Below are 23,952 nucleotides of genomic sequence, written 5' to 3' on the forward strand. Positions count from 1 at the left end.
CGCGCGGCGGGCGCTACGCAGCCATAAAAGTGAATAATACAATCTAAATTCAACCTTGAAACTTTCGTGATAAGTTTGGATATGAATGTGAGGTGATTTTGAGTTATTACTTTTTGATGGTGAATTTCTTTAGAAGTTTGTATAAAGTTTCCAAAACAAGTTTGTTGGTGTGTGCGTAAGATTTAATTTCGCTTGAACTATGTAAAGTGTTTGTAAACTTTGAATGATCTTTACAAAATAGCGATAAATGTTTTAGAAGTACTGAAAAATTATTATTAATAAAAATACAGTCAGTTTTCTATTTAAAGTTTTAGCGGCTTATAGAGTCAGGCTAAGCTAAGTCTGCACGGTGTTTAATAACACAGAGTGTGGAAGTGTTCTCATGAACGTCAAGCTTCTATAAAATTATGACGTTTAAAATAAATCTTGCACACTCTGTGATATCAAATATCAAACACGGTGCAGAGTTAGCCTAGCCTGACTCTACTAAACATTTTCTACAAGTAACAAAGTTATTTTTTTCAACAAATATTAAAAGTACAGCGACAGGACTAGGGATTTTTTTATAAGTCCATAAAAATACATCAATTCACTTAATTTATTAAAATCGGATTAGTAGTTTTGGCGCCAGTGGTAAGACACAAACATTCATGCATGTATTGCATAGTTGCATATTTACTAACGGCGCGATTCGGAAAGTGAATTAGAGATTAACGGCTCGATTCGGAAAATGAAATAGATCTCTACTAGACCTCATCAAGTTACGATATGGATAATTTAAAGATATTTGTGAGATAGATATGTCAAATTTGACGTTTCCGCGATTCTGGAGGTCCTCTTGAACGATTTCGACAAGTTATGACTTAGATATCCAAGTCACATCTAGTCGATATCTAATGTAAATCTAGTTGATCTCTGTATCGTTTCTAGATCTTGTGATTATCTCGTTTCCCGAATAAGCGTGTAACTAGATACGATATAGTAAAGATATGTGACGTCCCACGGATAAAGGTACCTTATGGCGGTTGGCGCTTACCATTATTAACGCCGCTCCAATATTATTGCGGCGCTATGTGACGTAAGCGCCAACCGCCATAAGGTACCTTTTGTCGTGGAACGTCACATAACTTTATTTCATATCTAGTGAATCTCTAATTAATTTTCCGAATAGCGGCGCCAGCCGCCATAAGAATAGAATAGAATAGAATAGATTTATTCGTAAGCACAAACAATCGGAACAGTACATAGTATAAAAGAAAACACAAAATAAGATTAAAGTGCCACGAAATGGCTCCATCCATATAAGGTACCTTTTTTCGTGGAACGTCACAAATCTTTACTATTTCATATCTAGTGCATCTCTTATTCATTTCCCGAATCGAGCCGATAGTAGACTGCTAAAATCATAATAATCCTTCCCGCAGTCCAGGCAATAATAATAACAATTAGTTTTGGCGGCACATTAGGTTAGGTTTTTTATAATGTGTTTATATGTATTTTTTATTGTTTTGTAAGTGTTTTTATATTTTACTTTTATATTCATATTATAACAAACCTAACTTAAGACGAAAGATAAATAAAGAGAACAATTAGTTTCAGCATAACCTAAATATGTGTTATAGTTATAGTGTATTTTTTTTTTTGTGAAAAATTGACTTAACAATAACAATAAATAATTAAAATTGACATTATACTTTAAATAAATACTTACAAATAGATACTAACATATTTTGTTGTAATTTAATGTAACGAATTGGACTAGAAATAAAAGGCTTTTTTATTTTATTTTATTTATTTATTTATTCTTGCCGTATACCTACTTAAAGTACTTAATAACTAAGGGCCACATGCACCATTCACTAATCAGGGGTTAACCGGTTAAACCTGAAGTTACCATGGTTACCAGTACAATTTGTCACTGGGTTAACGGTTTAACCGGTTAACCCCGGATTAGTGGGATGGTGCAAGTGGCGCTAAGTGTGCCCCATAAAGGGTTAACGGTATTAACGTATTAACGTAAAAAACTGGTCGGTGTTTCGTAATAGTGTGTCAACCCACATTACATAAATACGCAATAAGAATTCAACTCTAAAAAGTACGCTTAATGTTGACATTTTATTGAAAAAAAGAATGTGGGTTGACACATTTTTGCTAAACACCATCAGTTACTGGGTGGATTTCAAAATCGGGCGAAAAGTTATGGTTCGGTCTTTATAAAAAAAACTAGTGGGTTCTGCGAGTTGCAACTTTTTTATATGTTTTTAAGAACTATTATCTTAATGTTCCTTCAATTACCATCTCCAATAACTTAATAGTTTTTTTTATATAAAATGTTTCATGTGTCTAAAATCATCACCGTCTACCGGAAAAATCTAAACCTTTTTGTTTGCAGTGAAAATTATAGCATACCTATCGTACGATTGCGATTTTTCTTTTAGTTATATCTTTTCCTTGTTGTTGTTTAACACATGAATTAATATGCAATAATTCATTCATCGAGAAAGTACATTTAAAAATATTTAAAATTTTGTCACGAATATTCGTCAACACCGTCATGGCTATGTCAATGTGAGCTTATCTCCGTGTATAAACAACAAAATACCGCTAAAGGTCCTTGCCCTATTTTTCACTTTAGTATAAAATGCAAAAAATGATTTCACTATAAATTCACATCATTGAATCGTAAGAAATATAAAGAACAAATTTGTAAAACGTAGTTTGTCACAACAGAGCATCATCACCGTTATGCTTTGGTTTAAAGAAGTTACGAATGATATATTAGAAATAATTACCGAAATGAATGGAAAACTACATGAAATTTATTGTGTGGCAAATACATTAACTACTATTATTCCCATTCTAGAAATAAAAACAAGAAACTCTCAAATCGTCAACACCATACCCATCATCACCGGGAAAAAATGACGACCGGTGATGATTTCATGTGTATGGTGATGACGGTTCTCAGAAACTTTTCTAGTTATTTTGGTATAATTCACTATGATATTAAACTGTATGTTTGAAAAACGTTTTCTATGTCTTCTAACACTATATAATGTCTACCTTATAAATGTAGAATAAATGTAGAAAAAGATATAAATATTTCTTTCACACTAGAGGGATGTTTAGGTTTTATATAACATGTTGACTAAGTAGGCAAAATTTTGGTCACTTAGAACTTAGAACATATTTGTTTTGTTTTTCATAATCTAATACATGTAAATCGTGCAACTTAGAGTCTGTAATTGCATGTTAGTCGTGTTAAATTAAAACATAGTATTTAAACAAGCGACATCTATTAAGTTTTAAGCGACCATAGGCTACGGCACTGGCTCACTATCCAGATGGCGTTATGTTTTTTGATGATATTACATTAATTGATGTATATAATTACAGCAATTAATAATTATACCATTTGTTAGTCACCCGACCCATTCGGCCCAATACCTAACATTTTGTAACTTATGACATGCATTAAAAGTAGGGATCTTCCAACTTATAAAACACTGATTATACAAAAATGTTTAGCTATTAAACAAACTATACATGGATTTAAATCATTACAACTATTTTTAAAGTTAGTTTATAAAACAACAAAAATACAAACATTACAAACTTAGGTAATGGATCAAATTATCAAATAAAAACGTAATAAATCATAACAATTACGCTCATTGGTAAGCCAGCAATTTTCTAATATGATATAAATACTAAGTTATGCAGTAGATAAAAGAAGATGCAGGTTTAAACTGATAATAAGAGTACAGTATTGATACTATGATTTAACATTGCGAAAACCCAAAAAAATAAAATACCTACATAAATTGCATATTTCTGAATATAAATTATTTAAAATTATACAATACAAATACTTGTTATATATTTATTTAATATATGAATAAAATGTATTTTTTATAATTTTCTGAAAATAATTTATGAAGCTAGTCTTATGTTCAAAAACATGTTATTTGTAATGTTTATTAAAGTTCTAAATCCTTACAATTAAAAAAAGTTTATATTTTTTTAATACGTTTTGAAGACATATATAATTTAGTTCCCAAATCGTCATTACCGTACATGCAGTGTCATTACCGTCCATAAAAGAGTCATTACCATACCATGGTTGTCATCACCATCTTGCGTTTTTATTTTCCGAAAGCGATAACTTCAAATATAAGCCACAAATGAATGTATAAATACCATAAATATCCTCAATATACAGCCCTCTATTACTTTACACAGCTAGAATCGTATTAAATTAAACATAAAAAAAAAATTTTTTTTTATATGGTGAAATTTTTAGTGATGAAATCCACCCTACTGCAGTGTATAAAGTGTACACAATCGTGGTCCATAAGTTTACAAATGTATTGAACAGAGATACAAATAATTCGTAGTGTAAAAAAGTAAGTGTAAACTATCGAGATGTGAGCGATGGGCTCTGGCCCGGACGGCGGCGTGTTCTTCGCGCGGGGAGCTAACGGCAACGGCTACCGGCTGTCGGCGAGCGGGGCTGCTATACTACGGGGGCTGCTGAGGGACCACGCCTCGCAGCTGTCACAGGTTAGTGCAGATAGGGAGCTAACGGCGACGGCTACCGGCTGCCGGCGAGCGGGGCTGCTATACTGCGGGGGCTGCTGAGGGACCACGCCTCGCAGCTGTCACAGGTTAGTGCAGATAGGGAGCTAGCGGCGACGGCTACCGGCTGCCGGCGAGCGGGGCTGCTATACTACGGGGGCTGCTGAGGGACCACGCCTCGCAGCTGTCACAGGTGAGTGCAGATAGGGAGCTAACGGCCACGGCTACCGGCTGCCGGCGAGCGGGGCTGCTATACTACGGGGGCTGCTGAGGGACCACGCCTCGCAGCTGTCACAGGTGAGTGCACATAGGGAGCTAACGGCCACGGCTACCGGCTGCCGGCGAGCGGGGCTGCTATACTACGGAAGCTGCTGAGGGACCACGCCTCGCAGCTGTCACAGGTTAGTGCAGATAGGGAGCTAACGGCCACGGCTACCGGCTGTCGGCGAGCGGGGCTGCTATACTACGGGGGCTGCTGAGAGACCACGCCTCGCAGCTGTCACAGGTTAGTGCAGATAGGGAGCTAACGGCGACGGCTACCGGCTGCCGGCTGCAGTTAAGGGTAAGTATAACCAACTATTATCAATTTCAATTATTTATTTCAAGATAACAGTGATCCCATTGTGTTAGTATTACATATGAATTACAAGGCTTAAAAACTATATTAATACTTAAAAGTTATATTAGACTTAATTAATTTAATTAAACTTAGCATTATTGGACAGCAAACGTGATCATCAGAGAACCAAAGTCGTCGACATAGCCCACCGGATTAGCAAGCTGAAGTGGCAGTGGGCCGGTCAGAGTTGCCGCAAATCGTGCTCAATGGCGTGCAATAGGACAGGCCTATGTCCAGCAGTGGACGAGAGTAGGCTGATGATGATGATGATGATGATGATGAAACGTGATCAGGAGTCATCCTTAGAATGCTGTTTGTGGCGTATTATAAAAGGCGTTAAAAAATAATAAGCTTTTCATTATAGCACCAAAGCTCGATATCTCTCTTAGTCCGCGGAAGATGCATCGCGGTCTCGATTCATCGACTTTGATCTATTGCGGCACTCGACCCGCGTTCCCTGTTTGGATTCCTGAAAGCATTGCCTTCTATAGAGCGGAACACTACGGTTTTGTAGAACCAACTTGGCTTAACTAGTATGTTTTTGTTTATATGTTCTAGTTATATTTCAAAATACATATACACTAAACCAGACACTTACGAATCACAAATTATAAGACTACTTTCTTAAGCTTAGCAACTATAAAGTTTATGGCAATAATACTACCTATAGTTTAACATGGAATGTGTATTCACTTAACCCCGGGTTAGTGGGATGGTACAAGAGGCGCTAAGGAAGATATACATAAACCTACATGTGATCTAAAATATCTGTCTATATACACATTATATACGCACGTTTCTAGCCCGAGATAATAGTCGTCTCAGCGGCGGTAGCACGGTCGCATTTTTATCGCTTGTCACCATGCCTGTCACGTTCTAACAAGTATGTAAGTGCGAAAGTGACGGGCATAGTGACAGGCGATAAAGATGGAACCATGCTGCGCCCGCTGGTCGCTTTCTCGCCGCGGGACAACTACCTTTGATCCATACCGAATGTAATTATTTCCAAAGACCTCAAGAGTTCGAAACTCTTCAATTTACAATAACTCTGATATCATCTGAATTGGTAAGAGGTAATTACAAAAATGCTGATAGAAAACCTTTTGACACTCACTCCAAAATGAGCTTCGAGGATTGTTAATTGGGTTCTTTTTTCGATGAGTTGTCCGGAGAGAGCACTTGGCTGGGTTCAATTAGGAATCTTTGAGAGAATTTTAATTCTTTGAAGTTAAAGTTCACTTAGTCTTTTTGAAAAAGGAGTGAAGTCAACATTTTTATATAAAATTAATTAAGCGTTTAATCTTCTATTATGTTATGAATAAGTACCTAGTTTATTTATTCCTAGTCTATTAAGCTTATACTTCTCTACGCAAAGAATGAAGGAGGTACTATGTATAATAAGTTCTAAGCACGATTCTAAGTTATAAATTTGTCACGGTTTTGGTCTTACTATTTTGATACGACCTTAGAGGAGGAATTTGATTTATCAACGGAAACCTTTCAGAATAGATTTAATTAAGATCAAAACTATTGAAGAAAAAATATCGCGTAAAAGTTAAAAACTACAATTTAAAAAGCTTTTAGCAGCTCTAAATGTATAATTCCACAGTGAAAAGGATGTCGAGTTCTCGACTCTATTCCAACGTTATTAAGGTTCAAAATTAAAAGCTTATTGGAAGTTCCTTTAGTATAAGCTTCTTACATGTTGTAAAGGTACGTGTGGAACTAATTTAAAGTTGCCAAAGCCACTAACTAGTGCAGTTCTTTGCCAACTTAGTATAAATATAAACTTGGAAAAATTTCGTTTGGTCTCTTGACAAAATACCGGATTTTTTTAAACTTTAAAATTAGTTTATAAATATTTTATTTTAGGTAATTTTATGATGCTTTCATGAAATTGTAAAATACCTAATATTATTTTCTTAATGAAGAGTTGTTGTTTGTATTGTTCGCTAATATTTATGACATGATTAATAGTGTGTTTGTTTTTTTACAGGTAATAATAAAATTGAGTTGAAAAACGGCGTAAATCAAAAGAAATGTGAGAAATGAAACGAGCGTGAAGGAAGGAGATACCCAGGTAATTATTACACTTTAAACAATATTAATGAGCAAAGAAACGTCACTTTTGACACTGACGTATTTCATCCATATCGTATCTAGACCAAATATTTGACGTATCTTAAAGCACAGATTATATAATAGTTCTTACTAGTTTTGAAAATTGTTTATTTTTTGGATTAAAACATTTCACAATTCACAATTAGTTATGCTTGGAATCTCCTAGTAAGTATTGTAAAATACTTGTGACAGAAGACCCTCCCAGAGACTTGTGAAGAAGTTAGTTGCTTAAAGTTCGAATCGACCCGCTAATCACTATGCGTGACTATCAAGATGGCGCTCGAACCGGAAGTCTATTATCTTATTAACCTAGCCGAACTATTAAATATATTAAAGTATTTTTCATTCTAACCCTCATTCTAAACTAACCCTACAAATGCAACATTAAACCTATCTCGTAGACAACACTACATCCTCCGGTAAGACATCCTTAACAAATGTCTTACAAGCCTACCCCTAAATTAAGGGCTGGTCCTAATTGATCCTAACCCGGAGCTCTGGGGCGCTCGCAATTAGAGATGTAACGAATAGTTGTTTGGCCGGATATCGGATGTTCGGCCTGACCATCTGACCTGACCTGAGCCTGACCGGCGGAACTATACCTACTTTTTGGTTTACAGGTCAGCATTGTGTAGGTTTTAACCAATTTCGTAGTGAACGTTCGCGCGGGTTCATCTCTAGGTACGAAATGAGATCGCCTGCAAGTGAGTGAAATGTTTAAATTGTTTTAAAATAGGTAATAAAGTTTCTTAAATCCAATTTCTTTACCCTGAAATCAAGCAAAGTTACTATCCGTTATCCGGCCAGATAGTAGCACACTTTACACACAACCAACAATTTTAACATCCGGCCGGAGTGGCCGGATACCTGATAGTAACGGAATATTCGGGGCATCTCTACTCTCAATTCTAGTACAGGGCTGAGCACAGAAAACTAGAGTACAGAAGTTTGGCTCCGTAGAAGCCGGCGTTGCCATGCTTTAAGCAGTTGTTTTTATGTAAGATCTTGAGCTTATTTATCACTGCTGTAGACTAGTTTAAAAGACTAGATATCATTGCGTTATTATTTTGAAATTTCGAGACCTTCTTAACTATTTATGTTATTTAGCATTATATATGTGGAAGCTTGTAATTTGGATCTAGTTTATAAGTCTATTAACCTATGTATATTAGGAAGTAAGTATCCCGAATAAAATAAACCTCTGTAACACACACCCTCTGTCGCTCCGTGCTCTGAAGACCTTAATTGAGGGTGGATAAAGGAATCTTTTCAGGTGCGAAGGATGGTTTCAGTGTTGTAATGAAGTTGAGATACGTGACTTGCCTAAAAATAGGTAAAAACTTATTTAGTGGGTTGCGGCCAACTTTGTAGGTTTATACTTGATTTGGATCTAGGCCTACTCGGTGTAGATAGGAATCATCATCTTCCTGGCTTTAACCCGGTACTTTGCCACTGCTCATGGGAGCCTGGGGTCCGCTTGGCAACTAATCCCAAGAATCGCGTAGGTAATCGTTTTTACGAAAGCGACTGCCATCTGTCCTTTCAACCCAGACGGTAAACTAGGTCTTATTGGGATTCGTCAGGCTTCTTCACGATGATTTACTTCCTGGTGTAGATATGTAGGAATACCGAGCAAATAAAAACTAGCTAATTTCTTTACTTATAACTCTACTCATAAACGCGCTACAAAAGCTCAATAGGGTATTTGACTGTATTTAAAATAAATTATTTTACACCATGCAAGAAATAAAGCACCAGAGGATCAATAGAGAAACGTAGACAACAGGTATATTTAGACACAATTTATATTTTTAAACCCGTAGAAAACTATAAAGAGTAGGTAATTTGATTGTGACGTCACATGCTAGTGTTTCATATACCTAAATTCCATAGTAGCAAAATCGTTTTGACAGTTCAAAAAAAGAAACTGATTTGACTAGTAATCAAATACCCTATTAACTAATAATTGTTTTAGTTACGGCCCGATTCGAACTTTAAGATACGTCAAATATTACGCCTAGATACGATATGATGGATTAGATATGTTTCTTCAAACAAAAACGTCACTTTTGACACTGACATATCTAATCCATATCGTATCTAGACGTAATATTTGACGTATCTTAAAGTTCGAATCGGGCAGTAAGTGATTGTAAGGAACCTACGCAAACGAAAAAATACTTATTTAATAGGATATTATACAGTATTTAAAATAAATTATTTTACACCATGCATGAAATAAAGCACCAGATAAATATTAGAAAAACACATTTATGAGTTATTTTTAAACACAAGTTCTATTTAATAAATCGGTTAGAAATATAAAAAGTAGGTGAGTTGACCGTGACGTCACGATGTAATATTTCATATAAATTCCATATTAGCAAAACGATGGGCCAACGCCGGTCACTCCAAGGGCCGCATTTATGCGTTAGAGGGAGCAAGTGATATTGCTATCTCATTCTACCGCAATGGCTGCGTCCCTTGGAGTGGCCGGCGTTGGCCCATCGTGTAGAGGAGCCATAAAAGGTAGAGTAGGTACATTATTGTAAAGGCACAAAGCAGAGTACTTAGAGTCTGGCTACTGAAATTTTACCTAAATTATTGGCGGGAAATTCAAAAAATCTTGGGCTGGTCACACTTTGTGTAGTAGGAATTATAGTTTTGATACTAGACAATATCTTTGATATTCTGTGCACAAATAAGGTACCTAAGGAAATAAGCTAAATAAACGTTTAAGTGCACTCAAAGTCAGCTCACATAATTTCTACCACTATTTAAAGTACAGTCAACGACAAACACACATGTTTACGTTCCAATATTTAGATTTTATAGATATTTTTCAGAACTTTTAATTTATCCGTTTCTTTATACACTTGTCCTATTTATGAGATTCAGGCATTAATAAATTCACGTACTTAATCAAAGTAATCGGCAAATGTTAGAACTAGTACTTAAAGTATCAAAATATTTATAGAGCACCAACCTCGTATTTTGTTTACATTTGGTTAGAAGTTGTAAACATTGCACTTTTTCATTATACAACGCTACACGTCGACTTCGCACATTGTCGTAATTATTTACGAGCTTAAATAATAGTTTGTGAACCTCACTCAGCATAGAAATTATTAATATTATTTAAAATAAACCCCATAAAAACCGCAAACAATTTGAATGAATGACATAAATCGACAACTGACTTTTAGCTTTTTTTCAAATCATAGACAATTGGTGATACAACAACGAAATATCTGTCAACAATTTTTGGCTAGCCAGACTCTAATTAAAGAGACTACCCGCAAGCTCGCTTTAAGGAAAATACATTTTCCATTTTAAAATATTCACGATAATATAGTTTGCGGTAGTTTTGTATAAGTCGTTAAGTTAATAAGTCCTTGGTAACAAGAAAACTTGCACGTGTTTTACGAAATGCGAGTCGTGTGTTGCATTTAGAACGTTTTTGAAGTGAAAACTTCTTTAGCGGCGCTGAGCACTTTTTGTGATGGGGAAAAAATGTTAAACTCGCGAGAGCGTAAGACGTAAGACGTGACGGCACGTGTGGCGGACACTGTTACAATGCCATTGCGTTTTTCTTTTTTGATTTAAATGCCATCTAGTGAGATTCCCTCAAACTGGTACTAATATTCTCTAGTACTCACAGTGATGTGCTTAGGGGTTTCAAGTAATGCGACGAAATAACGCTAGATGGCCTTAACCTCAATTATACATAGTGCTGCAGGCATTTTGTACTAGATGGCGCTGTTATTAATATTTAGAGTTATAATGTCATTGAGTGTTCATTTCTGCCGGCACTCCCGGAGTGCAACCCGTTTTTTTTATACAAGTTACAGATGTTCTTTGTAAAGCAAACAAATATAATACACAACTTTCCAATTAGTCGAAATATTTTGTGTTACCGTAAAAACTCGTTTTTAGTGAAAACTCGTTTTCTGAAGTAGTTTTCTGTATCGCCTCAGTGAAAACGAACGCGTTTTCACTAGTTGTATACAGGGCGAAATCTGGGTCGTGATTCAAACCTATTGTACTTAACTCGGTAAATTAACGCGATGTTAGGTATAAAGTTAATTTTTAAATAATTGCAGCTATTCATTAATTAATCAACAATTTAAGTATCCCAGTTAAAAACACAAATTATGGTTACCTTACAATTACTGTTAAAACCTATTTAATAAACAACTGATTAGATGAGTAAGAAATGTCAACCGTCACTGTTATGACAAAGTCAAAACTTGAAAATAAATAAAATCATTCAAAGATTGTACATTGATTTCATTAATTCTGGTAATTTTAAAGATAATTAAGCAGAAAGATGCCCGCGGCATATCCGTTTTCAAATGTTCAGCGGTCTGACATGGTAATGTTTTATTACCAAGCACGTCGTGCTACCACTGCTCGGGATTTATTTCACCAACGTTATCGATTGATATGTTGAGAAAAGTGGTGCCTGAATTACTGCGAGAAGTGCCGGAACATTACTTGCATAACCTACACTATCAACACGATGGTGCTCCGGCTCATTTTGAACACCGAGTACGCAATTACCTCGATGAACAGTTCCCCGGGACGTTGGATTGGCCGAGGCGGCGGCGGACCCGTGGCAAGGCCTCCTCATAGTCCCGACCTGACGCCCTTGGATTTTTTTCTCTGGGGCGAAATCAAAAGATTGGTGTACCATCGAAGAGCTTTGTCAGCGAGATATTGATTGATTGATTTGAAAGTGTGAAAATGGATCACTTTGCTCTCGGCAGATTAAAAGATAACCTAAGAGGACGAGCCGAATTGTGTCGACAGAAAAACGGATCACACTTTGAGCAGCTCCTGAAGCATGTTTAAGTTGTGATCGTATTTGTTAAAAGCTTGTGGAGTCTCCGTCCCAGTGCTTGTAAATAATTTTAATAAAGTTTTTAAATTATTTTTAAACTTTTAATTGCTTTTACACTGAATGTAAAACCGAAGATAAGTGTTATCAGTTAATTATCGTAAGTTACCACTACTTTCTTTTCGAGATTCTAGATGTTTGTCTTGTCAAGTTGTAGGGTGACCATGACCCTAAATAAGAAATTATTTTGTATTTTATTTTTGTATGTGCAAAAAAATACAAATTAATGCACTCTAATCTACAGTGTTGTGTTCCTAATTAAGTGGCAAGTCTTATTTTTCTTTCTTGCCACACGACCCAGATTTCACCCTGTATAGGTATCTATATACCTACTCGTAAAAAATTTAAAAGCTTTTGTTACGTCGTCAAAGAATTGACTACGCACCGTAGCGCGCGTAGCACTGCTACGGTGCTACGACACCTTAGAGTCCTTAGACGGTGTGGACGAGAAAGACGGCCCGATTCGAACTTTAGGATAAGTCAAATATTCCGGCTTGGTACGATATGGATTGGATATGTCAGGGTCAAATGTGATGTTTCTTCAAACAACAACGTCACTGTTGACACTGACATATCTAATCCATATCGTATCTAGCCGTAATTTTTGAAGTTTCTTAAAGTTTGAATCGGGCAGAGAGTTTTACATGTTATTCTTTTATACATCATTTTAATTTCATTGTATTATTTACTTACATACGAATTATAAAAAAATTTGTACGCTAACATACGTCACAGACAATTCATCACTGAAATTGAAACGAACACCTTTTATTTCAAAGTAAAAGGTGTCAAAACTTCTAACCGCTCACGGCTAAAACAAGGTATACACATTAAAAGTTAAAAAAACTCCAAACCTTGTGGAAGGCAATGAATTTCGAATCCAATATGGCGGCGGACAAATTGAAACACGTCCCGTAACATAAAAACGGAGTAGGCCGCCGTGGCCGAAATATTACGCGCGTTGCGTGTATTAACTCCTTGTGTATGAGTGTTTGTGCGTCACACATTTGTACATAACTTAAAAATACTTAAGCTATGTTTACACGGTGTTAATTACTAGACGGATTTCCCGCATAGACGCCGTGTGAACGATTATGAACTTTGCCATACAAATTTTGCTGTGACTACGGTATTCGATAAAATCCCGTATACGGTATACCTACGGGAATAATTAATACCGTGTGAACCTAGCCTTACCTGCATCAAAGGACAAACGTCACTTTTAACACTGACATATCCGATGCATATGCATGTCGTATCTTTGGGCCCGATTCGGATTATGAAATAGACATCTACTAGATATATTTTAGACATCACCAAGATACGATAACGATATGTTTAAGATCTAACCTGTCAAATTTGACATTTGTGTGATTCTGGAGATACTCTTGAACGATTTCCACAGGATATGACTTAGAGATCCAATTCACATCCAATAGATATCTTACTCTATCTAACGTAAAAGTGACATTGGTTGCCCGAATTGCGCTGCAAATGAGAACTAGTTAATATCTAAACTATAACGTATCTAGAATGGATCTAGTACGCGTCATCTCTTGTGAATATCTTGAAGTTCGAATACGGCAGTTTAGCAACTTTTTGACGCATCTTAAACTTCGAATCAGGCCAAGAGTGTGGGAAGAGACATTTGTACATATAAGTACAGAACTACACTTTTTTGAGTGAGTGATTTGTAATTATATCAAAATTCCTTTTACTCTACGACTTCTGAATCCATTTACTTACTGCGTGCTCCTTAGGAGCAAGTGTATAAATTAAGTGCTAATGCTAAGCTAACCTAAATTTAGCAAACCCAACAACCTGAAAAGAGCAAAGGTTTCGCAAAGGGAAATACAGAAAGTGTGCCAAAGAAGTAAACAAGCAGGTACGCGCACACGTAGGTAGTGCACAAAGCGGTCGACAACGTTTGAAAGCTCACGACTACCTTTTAGCATTTTCCTGGGTATTACGCTGCTCATATAGCGTGTATCGGCAAGAGAGTAGATGTGAATGATTATACAGGGTGGCCAAAAAATAAGTGCATTCCCGTTGCAAGGGAGGTTTTGGGATTATACTGAGCAACTTTTACTATGGGACCAATTTGGCTGTTTCATACGTTGTGGCTGATCCATTTTCTATGGGAGGGTAAATTTTTTTTCGCGATTTAGGTTTTGGTATTATACCCACCCCTATACTACTATAGCTGGTCAAGCAAATCTTGTCAGTAAATAAAGGCACGAAATTCAAATTTTCTATGGGACGACCTCCCTTCGCGCCTACATTTTTCAAATTTGCCGCCTTTTTCTACTGACAAGATCTGATTGACCAAGTATATATTTTATTTGGCCTGCGCCATGCTGCGGATTTTCAGTGGTACTAATTTATTTTACTGTCAAGGAATACTTCTCTGCCAACGGACGATGAGAGTCATCAATTTTTTATCCAACATTTCGCAATAAACAATTACAAAAATGCTAAAAAAGTTCATTAATTACGTTACAAAGAATATCGCGGTTTATATTGTGCTAACATCATACTGCAATTACTGCACTAATTCATACAATCTTGATTGAAACAAACGCCTTTAACTGCTTTTATTAGGTACTTCAAAAACCATTTCATTCATAACTCCGCAGTTTACTTTTACTCTGATTTATATACTACTCGATTTGACATACGTCAAGTGTCAAATAACCGTCAACTGTTAGAGGCGTTGTGTTTCTGAACAATTGGAATAGAATGCTCTTGAAAGTTCGTCGGCCGTGGCCTCTAGTTTGCATGCGTAGTGGTATACTTGTGTTGCGTATCGATATCGACTATATTACTGGTACGTGAACGTGACACACTGCATAATATATGTTCCCTTTTGGAAATTGTGTGTGTTTGCAACATCCAAATAAACGTTTTATCTATCTATCTATATTTCATATTCATTTATTCTATTTATGTGTTTTTTAAAGTTTCATAATATTTTCACCTATAAAATGTATGAATATAATTACAAGATTTTTGGCACCTGATTAATGGCAGCTTTACACTCTCAGTTTAAAGATGTATGTTTGTTTGAAACAAGTTTATGAAAGCTCTATTTACAATAAGAACTTAATTCATATAGAAAATTCTACTTAGCAGTTCGACGACCTCCTAGCCTAGTCGGTAGTGACCCTGCCTATTAAGGGCCACCCCACATCTAGCGTCCCTCGAGCGTCGGCGTCTACAATTGTATGGCCGCTGCTCGACGCAACATCGACGCAACTGCCCAGGGACGTCATTTTCCATAGCGCTGACCAGACGCCGACGCTCGAGGGACGCTAGACGTGGGGTGGCCCTAAGCAGGAGGTCCCGGGTTCGAATCCTGGTAAGGGCATTTATTTGGGTATTTATCACAAATATTTGTTCCTGAGTTTTCTATGTATATTATATATATCGTCGTCTAGTACCCACAACACAAGCCTTATTGAGCTTACCGTGGGACTAGATTGATCTGTGTTAAATTGTCCTACAATATTTATTTATATTTAAACCTTCTTTGCCTGAATTGAAGACAGAATTAACAGACCAATTCCAACGTACACTAACATCAGTATTATGCTTTAATCATGTTATTTAGTTATCGTGCGTCTCGTCGTCTTCATCATCAGTTAGATATCATTATGATATTAGCAGTGATCGGACAACTCATCGCAAAACCATCAAAAATCTATCTCAAAATAGGACAAGATTTATTAAACTTATATTATGTACACAGTGTCTTTATAAAACTTCCAGATTATACTCAAAAACTGCAGTTCCAAATTGTTAAAAGAATTGTATCATGTTCAATACTAATATTTATTTTTGCGATAATTTGCCCTATTATTATTACGTTCGTATATATTACGTTCGAATTGGCCTGTAAGTCCTTTAACTATAGCGCCATCTGTTGGCATTTTTCCGAACTTGTAGCGTGTCAAGCCAACTGATGCTAACATTGCCACCTGGGGCTCGTTTATCAAAAGCTTGTAACTTATAATACAAGTGGAAGTCCCTTAAGTCCCTTTCTAACAAAAGCTGTCAAAAAGTGATATCCGCTTGTATTATAATTACAAGTTGCAAGCTTTTGATAAACAGGGCACTGGATGAATCTTTTTGCACGCACTGTTATACTGCCCGATTCGAACTTTAACATACGTCAAATATTACTTCTAGATACGATATGGATTAGATAATTATGTCAGTGTCAAAAGTAACGTTTTTGTTGGAAGAAACGTCACATTTGATCCATATCGTAGCCGTAATATTAGATGTATCCTAAAGTTTCGAATCGGGCCGATAGACTCGGTCCAAGTTAACTGCATGTCATTGTGGCAATGACATCATTAATTACACTATGAAAATGTAATGTTTGCAATGACACTTTGTTCTGTTCAATTCGATGACAAATTAGGTTACTCTTGAAAGCAACAGAATAAATGATTTAAGGCCCCCCCCCCCACATCTGGCGTCTTTCGAGCGTCGGCGTCTGTCGGCGTCGGTCCAGCGCTATGGAAAATGACGTCGCTGCGCAGTTGCGTCGACGCTGCGTCGACGTTGCGTCGACGTCGGCCATAGAATTGTAGACGCCGACGCTCGAAAGACGCCAGGTGTGGGGGGGGGGGGCCTCAATGATTTAAAAAAGAAAACAGCGTGAAGGAATATTGGCGAACAAATTAAGAACTTTTACTACATCCTGTTTATAAATGCGGCGATTCTACCTTTTTCCATTTTAGCCCAACTAGGTCTTAAAATTCCATGTATTATTGGCAATTTCTATAAATCTTCCTCCGCGCTAAGTTTAACCTTCTTACACAAGATTTGAATATTAATAAGTTCAAGTTAACGTAAGTGTAAACAATGCGGTGAATAAAATTTCCACCGCTGTTGTTGCATTTGCTTCGGGTGCATAAACCCAAGTTTTGCCAGTCTCGGTTTAAACATGCATAACAACTGTTATTGTGGATAGCACGCGTAGTTTAAGAGGATAGTTAACGACCGCTTCTTCATATAAACCTGGTTCCCATTTTCCTCTGAATATATTGACATTTTAGAAAATACTTTTACACGATTGGATTAGATATAATATTGATCGTAGCGCCTCTCTTCGTGATATTTATAGAATTTTAGATTATCCGATCAAATTCACACGGGCCTGGCAAATTCTGGTAGCTCAGTTGATTACGATCGGACCAGCACGGGCTTGCGTTAGGTCGCAAATTCGAATCTTGCCCGAGCGCTAAATTATTAAATTGTTCTTTTAATTTTAAAATTTGTTATATCGCTTCCAGACGTCCGCGTCCTAATTGAAATTAAGTTTTAAGTTAAAGCGAACCATGTTTGACGTGTTTCCTCCCTGTCACACTTACGTAGGAATTTACAAGTGCGACAGAGAGGCAACACGTCGAACGTGGTTCGTGGTAGGTCTTCAGATTTTTGAAAATTCAAAGCTTCTAGCATTTATCGACAATTTTAATCCCGCATTGTATTTTTGCCCTCACCATTAGTATTCGTAAATGAACATTTAATTCCATAACGAGGGAAGCCAGCCCATTAATATTAATGAACGGATCTGTATTCGTTTCTATTTCGTATTTACGAGGAAACTCGTGAATTTCAGTTGAAAAGCGAGAAGCACTCGCGTGTGATGCCGATGTAGACTACAGTCAGCTGCAAAAGTTGCTAAGCGGGCGAGGTGTTCAAAATTACCTTGACACGTTCTTATTCTCTTGACAATAAAAGTTTCGTTAAGATCATTTTGAATACCTGGCCTGCTTAGCAACTTCTGCTGCTGACTGTATCTCACGATAGACTCATTGTATTCATTGTATTGACATTCCGAAAAACATATAACTCACTAGCGGTCCGTCCGGCTTCGCACGGGTTTACAAAATACACCTAAACCTTCCTCAAGAATCACTCTATTGATAGGTGAAAACCGCATGAAAATCCGTTCAGTAGTTTTTGAGTTTATCGCGAACATACAAACACACACACAGACAGACGCGGCGGGGGACTTTGTTTTAAAAGGTGTAGTGATTTGTACATATCCACTCGTATATCTAAGTCTGGTACTAGTTTTCGTTGTTAGAAATTGTTATACGATGAAATTGGAGCGAGTAAAAGTTTTAAGTAAAAAAAACTCGCCGCCTAAAAGGCCGCTTCCATACAATTGATGTAGCGAAATGGCAATATAGAGAGTATGCGCATGTGCGCTGAGGGTGATCAAATCAAAATCACTAACGAGTTGAAATCGGCTCAATATTCCCGAATAACTACTGTATATTTCTACAAGGTATATTTGGCTCACTACAAGTTGTTAGTTAGCTCAATAATATGGTTAGAATCAATAATTACCGGCAATCAAGGCCTTTCAGCCGCCAGCTCTGATTGGCCGATTGAGAGCGAGATATGCTTACCCAGCGAGAGATGGGAACGGTCTAAAGGGGCCCACTGATTAACAGTCCGCCGGACGGTATCGGCCTGTCAGTTAGAACAAAATTGTGACAGTTCCGAACAACTGACAGGCCGATACCGTCCGGCGGACTGTTAATCAGTGGCCCCCTTAATCATATGGAAAAGGAGGTATTAAAAACGTGCAAGTTGAGTACCTATCTTGCTAAATACCTATCTTCCGAACCCATACGAAATACAAAGCTTTAACTCCCATCTTAAAGGCCGGAAACGCAATTTCAAAACCTCTGGTAGGGAATATTACGCAAAACTGCATAGAGGGCGTCACAAGCGCAATCAAAGGGCCTACCGCGAAACACGAAAATCGAAAATTCGGTTTCTGCCTCTCTAGCACTCTTGTCTTGGCGTTTCGGGCTGTAAACAAACCGCCTTGATGCATTAATGTCATTGTGACAACTTGACAAAAAACTGTTTAAGGCCTAGTATGTATAAATTACTCCTTGGTTTACTAAACAATAATAGTGCTGCACTCTGGCGGCAGGACATTGCAGTAATACTCCCTATTGCTTACCATCAAGCGACGCGCCTGCTCGCTAGAAATAAGTGTTAAAACCTCTGCCTAGCAACGCTTCAGTTGCCATGGTAACTCGCGTGGGTGGGCTCATTATTTTCGTCTACATATTGTTAGGCTTCCCCAATCCTGTACACTGCAATTGATTACGAATTGCTAACAGATATATGTTGGTATTCGGAAAATACAGCTGCAGACAAATGGAATAAGATGAAGGAGGCCCTTAACATCAAGGAATAACACATTATGAACATATAACGAATGAAAAAGACATGTTAAAACGACTGTGTGAGAAAAGAAGCTTAAATAATACCTAACAATAATAAATAATAACAGAAATATCTATTTGTATCCTCGAATTTAAACTGTTGTGAGACATACTAACATTGATTTTTACTAGGCTCTCCGAAACATGGCGCGCGAGTGACTAAAAACAAGTGAGTCTAAACCGTAAAATTATCCAATATTTGTATCCTACTTCTTATCACGCATGGTAACTTTGACATTCGAAATCAATGACTTCCTGTATTCTCTCACAATAGAGTCCAAGTTTAAAGGCCTGTGCACACCGGCTTGCATGGGCGTGACGTGCACGAGTGCGTGCGCTAAAATGTTGGAGCCGCACGCACACGTCACGCAAGCGGTGCGCCGTCTCTCATATGGATCTGTGTACTACAACGCCGCACGCGCACGTGCACGTCACACACACGCAGCCGGTGTGCACAGGCCTTAAGTGTGCACAGGCCTTAACACTGACAATGCAGTTAAGCGTTGTTAAGCCCACAAATAGGCCGCCTGTCAACGTACACATAGCGAGCGCTTTAAACAGATTCACTGCATTTCCCAAAGTTACTTGCTGTAGCGATTTCCATACCACGCTCTGGCATTGGACACCAAATCACAAGTAAATACGGCAAGCCCTGCCACGTAGGCCGTAGACCTCTGCAACATTAATATTTTACATTGTAATATAATAAATTAGGTTAGAATCTCAATGCTATCCACTAACACCTCGAGACAGCAAAACTGGCTTTGGTATTTTTGACCAAGACACGGCAACGGTAATCGCTTACCTGGTGGCAATTTGTCTGCACGTTAGCCTTCTGTATCATAGAAAGGTAGCCATGACCTAATAAGGAAATGCAGTTATAATTAAAACTATCGGCATTATCTGATGACCCGTCCGGTAACCGGTGAAAGACACGCCACAAACATTAACCGGTACGTGACTAATTGTAATGATGGTCCAACAGTCGGCTGCATTAGTACAAATGCACCGTGCTTTTATTTAATTATTACCTACCCTATAAAATGTTAATACCACGTCTCTATAAAACGTTGTTAAAGTCAGTGACGTAAGTGTTAAACTTACATATGTTTAATACCACTTAATAATCTAATTAATATTTTACCCTACGTCTGTGAGGCATACACAGATTTATGTCAAAATCCTTATTTTCTATATTGTTATAAATTTTTGGTTTTTTGAATATTTTGAACCTTTCGGTGAAATTTTATTCTTTCGGCGTGTCTATGATAAATTTCCGAAAGTAGACTCTGAATCTGGAGATTTTATTTTATTTAAAATCTTAAAGTTTAAGCTGTTAGTAATAAATTTATGGAATAAATGGACGTCACCTTTGCACAACGATTATAGCAAAGTTTTTAAAAAGCTTGATGTACTAAATTTATGCTCTTTGTTGTAATAATATCAATATCTCATAACATACTCGTAACAGTCATAACATATCTACGTAATTATGCATGAACTCGTTTTGCAGTCCATTGAAAAGCTTCAATTATCTACGTAAAAGGTTCAAGAGGAACATATCTAAAATAGAATTTGATGATGCCTACTGGAAATAAACCTCAGAATAACCCTAAAAGCGATATAAATCGGAGACAAAATTAATTTATAATCGCATTACTCTATGAATGAGTAAAACTAACTTAACAAATAAAATATTGCCCCCCACTCTGATTGTCTCCCGGACCAAATGTGCCATAAATACTGTCGGCATTACCCCGCTGAATGGCCAGTGATATTTGTTGGACAAGGAAAGAACCAGAGCGAGGGTCGCAGCCCCTATCCCTTAAACGACGCCCTATATCCTTAATAAAGGCTTTGGCCTCGGCACACCAAGGTCCCGCCGTCTCGACGGCAACCGGGACAAAGTCGTACACTTGTTCAAGGTTCGCGTACTTGCTGTGCTTCAACCTAGCAGCAGTTTCAGCCGCTGCACCTGCCTTGTTCACCGTGCGCGTGAGATGAGTGGGTGCAAAAATACTCACATACGTGGCATCCCAAAGCAAGCTGCGGACTTAGGCCCTGGGGCTCCATGATACATGGGACGTTCGCCAACACCAAAGCTCGCCTTATTAATTCGTTGATGGCGCAGTGCCTAGGTATCCTGCCCACACACCGCAAGCAGCTTAGCCCGTGGTGACCATCCGCCTCCACCATTGCCCCGCACTTACACTGATGTGGTTCGCACACCTTGCCCCCAATTCTCAGTGCTACTGCCGTTCGTAACGTGTCATTATCAAGTAAGGTTCCCAAGTGTGGTGACGGCAGGGCATGCAACCATGCCCCGGACTCAGGTTCCCTAACATTTTTATTTTAGTTTATAATTTGTATGTTTATTCTGTTTTATTCTAAAGGTTTTTAATAAAATTATTTATGCAGCATTACTCTATTAAAATGATAGATTACAGCAACAGCCGGTAGCTCGTTAATGTGGTTGCTAATGAGCCCGGTCCGGACGGTCATGCCGCAACGGAAACAGGTACGGAAATAAATTATCATTTATGAACTAGAATGATTGTTGCAATACTTAGGAAATATGTGTAGGTAAACCAGTGCGCCAGAGGACGTCCACTACTGGACATAGGCCTCCCCCAAAGAGTGCCACAATGACCGGTCTTGCGCCACCCGCATCCAGCGGACTCCCGCTGTCTTCTGGCTGATATGATGATGATGATGATGAAACCAGTGCGACACAATATTAACTCAAGTACCTATACTTGAGTTAATAAAGTAAACGCAGACAAAATTAACACAAACAAGGGTTTTTTCAGAAACTTAAACGCTAAACAATTTTCACTTAAAGCCAATGTTGTAATTGCTAATAAAAACGAGAAAATAGGCTGTGTCAGACGGACAGACAGAAGCATGAGTGATCCTATAAGAGTTCCGTTTTTTCCTTTTGAGGTGCGGAACCCTAATACAATATAATATGAGTATAAAAACATGTCAAGTTTTTCTTACGTGATTAATCACAAAGCGATACGGGTACATCATTTTAACACATCCAGTGTATAATATAGTTTTCACCACACCAGCTCGGAAAGGCTTACTTTGCACTTCAAAAACTGATAGCAAAGTTGCATTTTATTCACATGTGAGGCAAAGTAATCAAATTCAAATTATGACTTGTTTTCTTATGTTTGTTGGTAGAATTGACTTTTAAATGATGATTTTGGATGATAAATATTTAATAACATTCATTTGGATTTGATTTTGTTTAATATTTTACATTTAATATTTGCTTCGGGTTGGTATGGTGAAAAAATTTGTATTTCACTCGGGGGCAAATTTTGTTTAACCCTCGTGCTTTGAAACCCTCGCAACGCTCAAGATTCCATTTCTCGTACCACTGGCTACGCTAGTGGTTCAACTCTGGAATCTTTCGCTTGCTCGGGTATCAATATTAGCACGAGCGGTTAAACAACAACTTTGCCCCCTTGTAAAACAAATAACTATTTCCCGGTATGTAGTTTTTAACATTTAATTCTCGTAAGTTCTCGAATTGGCCTTAAACTGTGCATAAGTTTGGTAACATTTCGTTTTCTGCTATTTTATTCGTTGTCTCGTTTGCTGTTCACATAAAAACTTTATCCACACCTCAACTGTGTCCCGTATACTTCCGTGACACCGTGCAATTTGTTCCAAACAACATTCGAGTGATCACGGCCAATTCAGATTCAAAACATTTCCATGTGCTGTAGCTATTCTCAAAGATACGCGGTTTGTAAGCATTTTACCAAACGGTATACTTTTGTTTTTTGAGTAAGTATGCTAGGATTTATGATGTGATGACATTCTATGTAACCTATGTATAATACAATATATGCTTGGCTTAAAATATAACCAAGTTTTATCGAATCATAAGAGTAGCGTTAGTAAGTAATTTTCTCATATAACGCTCCTATAAATGTATCTATATATGTAAAATTAATCTCCTATAAATGTAAAATTAATTGACATATTTAACAATTTGACACTAACCGAAACTGTAATAATAATCTAATCTATTTATTTGTTTATTATTAACATGGTTTATTTATTTTATTCGATATTTCACTATTCCTCTCAAGGTCTACATTGTGTTTATTTCTAATCTAGAAGACGAAGCAAAGAGGATAATTAATGATTAAACGAACTTACCATAAGTGAAGTTCTATCATAATTATCCGAGTTGCTTCGTCGAATAGATTAGAATCCCGCCCTCCCTTTTATAAACATAAATAGTGATAAGTATTAACTACCTATATGCATACAAAGACGTATGCACATAGGTATATTAATAGTACATTATTGTCGAGGCTCGGAAGTAGCGCCTTGCAGGCTGAGGATTCGTTTTAAACGGACGACCTTGGGAGTCCGTTTTTTTTTTTTTTTTTTTTTATTATGCAAGGGTTTACTCATGGCCACAGACTAGAATTAGACTAGAATTG

At 37.3% G+C, this 23,952-nt stretch overlaps 1 protein-coding gene across 8 annotated transcripts in view; it reads left to right on the forward strand.

Moving 5' to 3' along the window:
* LOC134668068 (liprin-alpha-1) overlaps positions 1-23,952 on the forward strand; it is a 209,098-nt gene that overhangs the window by 89,409 nt on the left and 95,737 nt on the right. The window lies entirely within an intron of this gene.

This window comes from Cydia fagiglandana, chromosome 10 (genome assembly GCF_963556715.1).
Source record: "Cydia fagiglandana chromosome 10, ilCydFagi1.1, whole genome shotgun sequence".
Lineage (NCBI taxonomy): Eukaryota > Metazoa > Arthropoda > Insecta > Lepidoptera > Tortricidae > Cydia > Cydia fagiglandana.